A 7,171-nucleotide genomic window follows, 5' to 3' on the forward strand; every position below is an offset into this window, starting at 1 on the left:
ACAACACCAGAGTCTTAACTGAGAGGAATTAGCACTGGTTGTGCTCAGATATGAAGTGAGACATTTTATAGGAAAGAGGGCCTGTAGATTGCTCAGCTGAAAGCCATTTAACTGTCTGGCATATGACTTGTAGAAGCAAACCAAGAGAGGACAGCATTTTGAGGAGAGCCAGACCTCATAACACATACAGATGGCCCAGTCATTCCATTCCTGGTTTAAGACCACCATCCACTATTAAAAATGCAGCTTAATCTGATCTGGAAAATCATTATTTTGTTCAGACTGGATGAGAAGTCGGCCAGGTTCATGAAATAGAACGGTTGAAGTTTCTGCTAGAACTTTCTAAAATGGCACTGGCAAAGAAGAAAGGAGGAAAAAAAGACCAAAAAACAAAAACAGTTTCTTTTAATTTTGAAATATTACCAATAAGAAAATTTGGCCAGAAACAGTCTTAATCATTTTTCTTAGTATACATTATTTAATAGGAAGCTTCTGACTTAGTATAACTGTAGATTTTATTATTCAGACGTATGATATAACTGTACGTATTAGCAGAAAAGGAGGCATAGAAAATAAAATAGAAAATAGACTTTTCTCTATAAGATAGCTTTGGATAGCATGAAATATGGTTTTAAATACTGAATCAGATACAATATAGTAGTAGTTTAGAATATAAAAATAAAGAAAACAGAGAAACATTAGGTAATGAATTCTCCATGAAACACTCATTCTTTAAGATTGATTCGTTAATGTCAATATTTGCTATAGAAAAACAAATTCCTAAATATTGGTGATAAAACAAAAAAACTCAACCGGTAATGTTCTGCTCTTGTAGAATTTAGAGTAGTGAGAAAGGTTGCTAAACTAAAAGAAAAGTAACAATAAATTGCTAACTACTACAATGAAGAATGAAGCCAGGACAAGTCAGAACAAAACCCCTGAGGTAGGACAAGATAACGTTTTAGGGGGAAACAAACAAATAAATAAACACACAAAATCCCCTGCTGTGAAAAATATTTGTAAACTTCTAGATTAAGCAACATTAGATTGGTTTCTTCACTGTAAGATCTATTAAAACTACTGCTATTCTAATACATGTCATGATTCCCCATAAGATGCGAGGCATAGGGTATAGCACTCATCTGGGACTGAACCCTTAAATTCCCCGAGCATCTTACAACTCTCAGAAAAGATGTCTTTTCTTATTAGGAGGAGAATCTTCCTAGTGGCACTCTCTCACCAAAAGCAATGAGGTGAATGAGCTTCTCATAGAGAGGACAGAAGAAACAGATCATAAAATGTAAGTATAGTTAAATGAAAGTGAATTCAGGAGGCAGAGTGTATGGTAGGAAGTGATTAAAAAGGAAAAAAAAAAAAAGGCAATTTACTAACCCTGGTCTGATAAGCACTGGCTTAATGTATGTTGTATGGGAAGTAAGACAAACTTAATAACAATTGAAAATAAAGGAAAAAACCTGACTTGTTAGATGATTGATACTGAGTTCTAGGTTGATAACATTCATACACTTTCTTCCCCTTCTGTGTTCAGAACCAACTGAGAGATAAGTCACAGAAATCAAAATGTTAGAGGAAAATACCAACTGTACTGCAGAGAATGCTAGATTGGGAACTATTGCTGAAATAGACTTACTTCATCCAGAAGTAACTTACTTACCAAGTCTCAGAAACTTTCAAAAATGTTAAAACTCAACTCTCATGTTTATGTAGGCTGAATATGCACCCAGAATGTATTTTACTCATAACTGAGGGAATTAGGAGGATGGTACAGTTGCATTCCAAAGCACTGGAGGACTAGAGATTTATACATTCACTTGTGTTATGGGCTGCATTGTATCCCCGCAAAATTCATAGGTTGAAGTGCTGACTCCTTGAATCTCAGAATGTGAACTTAGTTGGAAATTTGGTCTCTGCAGATATAATTAGTTAAGCTGAGGTCATTAAGGTAGGTCCTAATCCAATGTCATTGGTATCTTTACAAAAAGGGGAAATTCGGACACAGAGACAGACATGCATAAAGGAAGCTGATATGAAGACACAGGGAGAAGGCATCTGTCCCAAACCCAGGAGAGAGGCCTGGAACAGAATCTTCCCTCATAGCTCTCAGAAGAAAGCAACACAACCAATACCTCAGTTCAGTTCTCTTTTTTTTTTTTTTTTTTTTGAACTTTTAAACTCCTGAACTCTGAGACCAAAAACTTATGCTGTTTAAGTCACCAACTTCGTGGTGCTTTGTTACAGCACCTCTAGAAAACTAACACACATGGTAACAACCCAGATTCTGAGGTAGTAACCAGTCAAGGAAAGAGCAATAACATTGACAAAAAGAGAATCTTCAAATCATAGCACTGAGGGTAGACTTTCCCTTAACAAAGAGTAAGGTCAAAACCTAAGTGGAAACAAAGTTTCTTTGCTTAAAAGATCTTGCCATTGTTTTACTCTAATGACTTTTATGATTAAACAAGTTCACCTGTGAGAATTTCACATTTCCATAAGTTATGTTGTACTGAATATAATTTATTAAATGATTAACTAGATCCCTCACAAAACAAAAATTTAATCTTGGTTCATGTCAGCTCATTTTATGGTTTTCTAGATGCTAATTTTAAAAATCATTTCTGGTAGGGCAAAGCCAGACCCAAGTGAATTGATTTGGCCCTAAGCGATAAATGTTAAAATCTTAATAACTGATAAAGGCTCCTTTTTGAGTCTATAGAAACATCAGTTCACAGAACTCTCTGATAGTACTGTAGGGTCAGGAAGGTGTCATATCAGTAGCTGGACAACTCATATTTGGGATATTAAAGCATGAAGAATGAATTCAACAGATATTTATTGAACACTTTCTAAATACCTGTTAAACATTGAGCAATGGGCTCTCTTTTGTTCTTCATGGTGAACAATGAGATTTTTGGCACGAAAGAATGGGTCAATATCCAAGGTTTCTTGGAGTCACCCAGGGAGCAGGGACAGTGTCAAGTAGACAGTAGCAATTTGCACACTCTACCTGGCTGCACATTCTTCCCCTAGGCACGCTGTCAACAGAATCTATATTCACTGTCAAACCTGAATCTTCAGGTGGACTTGTAAACATTTTCCGTAGTTTCTTTGTTCGTCTACTTCCCATCATTGTATATGGACAGATAACAAAGATGAACAAATACTAAAGAAATACTTGAATAAAGTAAAAGACAAAAACAAACAAAAAAACAAACACAACACTGCAAGAAGAAAAGTAGATCCAGAGAAATGATGAGGTAATATGCAAAACAGAAGCACATTTAGGATCAATATAATTCATAGGAACAGAGAGATTTGAAAGCATATTATGTCGATACTAATGAAAAGCAGTCAGAATAGAATTCTAGGAACCTAACAATGTCATTTTGTATATTTAATCGTGAAACAAACAATGATAGAAAAATGTTATCAAAAGAGCTATACCTGATGACTGAAGTAGTGAACTAAAGGCCAAAAAGATAAACTTGGAACATAATGCAAAGGAAATACAGGAGAAAAGTTGACTCATAGAGGAAAGACATAAAAGTTTCAATGTTTTTTCATTAATTCAACAGGTTATTTATGAAGTGCCTGCTAGGTGCCAGAAATTGTTCCAATGCATCTAAGGACAATGGACCTTATTCTGAAGGAGCTTATGAAATAATGTGAGTAGTAAGACAACAATAGACACACTAAAGCAGTAAACTATATAAAAAGTTAGAGGGTGAAGAAGAAGTAGTACAGCTGAAAGAGGTTTGAGCATAAGAAGAGAGAGGGCAGTTTTTATTTTAAATAACAGGATGTGTTATGTTTCATTAAAAAGGTAACAAAGGTGATATTTGGGTAATGTTCTGGGAGTTGAGAAACTTAAGAGGGGAGGTCAACAGGCTCCATGGAGAGAGATTTGCCAGTTCAAGTAAAAGAACAAAATCAAAGCAATAATAAAAATAAATTTCATTGAGCTGAAGAGGTGAGTATTCTTCCTAAAAGAGCCAATCTCATATCAAATAGGATTATGAGAGAATAAAAGCACTGACACCCAGTTACACATTGATAAAAAGTAAATATTAAACATCTCAGTTTAAAAAAACTCAGTAGATGACTAGATATAATTTTATGTACTTCAACATTGTCCATGAGTGCATATGTGTGTGTGTTTATTATGACCATGAGTGTATAATTATGCAGACTTGGGATTGTCTACCAAACATTAAAATTAATAATTGATTAAATAAGTTGACCATCTGTAAGACTGAAAGCATCTATTGATGATCAAGTTCTTTCACTACCCTTCCTTTAACTCAGAAGTACCCCCAAAAGAGGGGTACTATACTACTAAAAACATGAATGAAATATATTGACAGATAAATAAGATGGGATAGATAGGTAGATACCAGATGTACTCCTGATAATCCTCTCACCCTACCTGTTAAATCAGTATATTTTCTGTGAATATTTTTTTTTAATTCAGTGGAGAATGTCAGTAAATTATACTTGTTAAGAGAAGACTATTTTCTTTCATACTTCCTTTTTTTTAATTTAGCCTCCATTTTACAAATTGGGTAGAGAATTTTTTTAAAAATAATGGTTAAATTGTATTCTCTATTTGAGACCTTGCTCTTTATGCCATGCATTTATGATATATTTCTGAATGCCAAAAACTCCCATGCCAATTAAGGTAAAATTGATACACTTATAGCATCAACTCTGTAGAAGTTATTTTTATGTAAGCCAATGGGGTTGAACTAAGATATCGAAAAGAAAACCTCTGCTAATTTTATGTCTGTGACCTGAAAAACTGCATGTGGGAAGCAAGAAAATTTTTCTTAAAATATATTTCTCGGTTTTCCAATACTTATGACTTATGACTCAGCCATAAGTACCATAAGTACCATAAGAAATCCCTGTCCCTTTTGAGATGATCAGTGTAGAAAAATAAATGATTAGCTGATAGTTCCTGGGAAATCTTGTGAACATTTATTTCTTTGATCTGAGGGATACCACTCCATAATCATGTCTTAAGAGAACACTGCCTGTAGGTTAAGAGAACGTGAACTGAGAATTCACTGATGAGTCTGTTCTGTGCACATATGTCTGCTTGATGCTGTTGATGGCATTTGAGGACTGACTGAAGGAAAACTGAATGCAATTTCAGATTAGAAAAAACATAATATGATGCTGTAAATGCATATTGTAAGAATGAAGATCGAAAGTGTTAGATACAATCTTTAATCAACTCAAAGACACTTGATGTATTTTATAGACCAAAAGGTGTACCCATGTGATAAAGAATCAGAAAACTAGTTTTCCATTAGATTCACTTTTGAGATATTTACAAGTTTAAAGCATTCATTCTTGCTCTAGCTCTATTTTTCTCTCTCCCACCCACACCCAATGCAAAATAGGTCTAGGAAATAAAGCACACCTGATTGTAGATCGAAGTCTCAGAAAACTGCATCATTGGGTCAATGTTAGCCTTAGACAGGGTGAGTTGCACAAATATGTTTCTTACATGGGAAGAGACAGGCCTGATGAATTTCAGCTCCAAGTTTTCTATATTCAGAGCTCCCCTGCTTAGGATTCCGGTAGGGTTCTGCCAGAATGTGAGCTTCAGAAACTAGGTGAGAGGGAAGAAGCTTCTCTCCATCTGTGTAAGAAAGAACTACTTCTTAAAATGACTACTATTTTTTTTTTGAAATATGAAAACTCCATGGCAGATTGTGGGGTCTCAACATGGACTTTTGCAGAGCTATCACCAGATATCTGATATAAGAGTGCAGAGTGTGTTTCTTAAGAGAGATTTGGTTTGTGGGAAATAAGCCAAGAGTACATGAGGGTTAACAGCATGCATGTGTAGTAGTGAGTAACAGCACCCTCTCAAGACATGTGTCCACTTGCGTAGGACAGTGGAGATGATTCCCTTTTTCCCTAGCCCTGCCAGCAAACACAGTCCTCAGCTAGCGTTGGTACAGACAAGCAATGAAACTTCCAACCACACTGCTGAGAATAAAATGTAATCAAATTTTAGAATGTTTATTTCTTTCCATTTTTTTTTTTCCAGTTTGATACCTGAGGAAGTATGTTTACTAGCCTCATTCAGAATGAACTCTCTCATGGCATGAGGAAAAGTAAAAATAAAAATTCAGAACTGTGTGGTTGGAGTGTGCAGTGTAGAAAGTCGTCTTTAGCCAGTCAGCTCACTATTTTCATGACAAACTGAATTTCAAGGTGCAGGATCAAAAGGCAGGTTCTAAAATTGAAAATCCACATTGCAAAATGAAGATAAATATTTGCAAAGGTAATTCTATAAAACATTGTTCTAAAAAAATTATAAGATCCTTCTAACTTTGGCAATAGGCAGAACTTGAGACGACTGAAGTATGATTTTATTGCAAGAGGATAAACCATATAAGTATTCCTATCATGTTATTAAAGCATTCATAACTTTAAAAATTCTTCCTTTTCAGAAAAACCCAGGTGAAAGGAGATTCTTATGTGTTCATCATATGTGATGAATTTTCTATTTTAATTTGTATCTCCTTTTCTCTGTAGTTAGATTATGCGTGTAAGAGAATAAATTATACATATACACATTTTATAGCTATTTACCGATATATGTTTTTCTCACCAGTCACACTTATAAAAATCATGCGTGGTAAGCACGACCACATAATTTTGGATCATGGTTTGCCAATCTACTTTATTTGTGATTAATTTCATAATATATACTGACTTCATCATTTATACTATTAAAACAAAGCACTATATTTTTTGCATGGATAATTCCTTTTGAAGTTAAACAGATGAAATTGTGACCTGCCACAGATAGATAATTATGGTATTGGTTGAAGAACTAGATTGATGGCTATTCATTTTCTGTCTAACACATGAAGATTATATGATTATGCAGATGATAACTCATGATTATATAAAAAATTATCAATTAATTTTGCATAATCACAACATGTAAAGTGTGGACTAAGGCAGCTAATCCATTGCATAAAACAAATTTTAGTGTAACAACTTAATCCTATCAGGAAATGATTGTTGTTTAGAGAATCCTGGGTGTCAATGGTAAAGCAATCTCTCTCTTCAATAATTTTAAAATAAATTTCTTGATTTTATAATTTTAAAGCTTTTAGGACTTATTTGT

This window comes from Physeter macrocephalus, chromosome 8 (assembly GCF_002837175.3).
Source record: "Physeter macrocephalus isolate SW-GA chromosome 8, ASM283717v5, whole genome shotgun sequence".
NCBI classification, from domain to species: Eukaryota; Metazoa; Chordata; class Mammalia; order Artiodactyla; family Physeteridae; genus Physeter; species Physeter macrocephalus.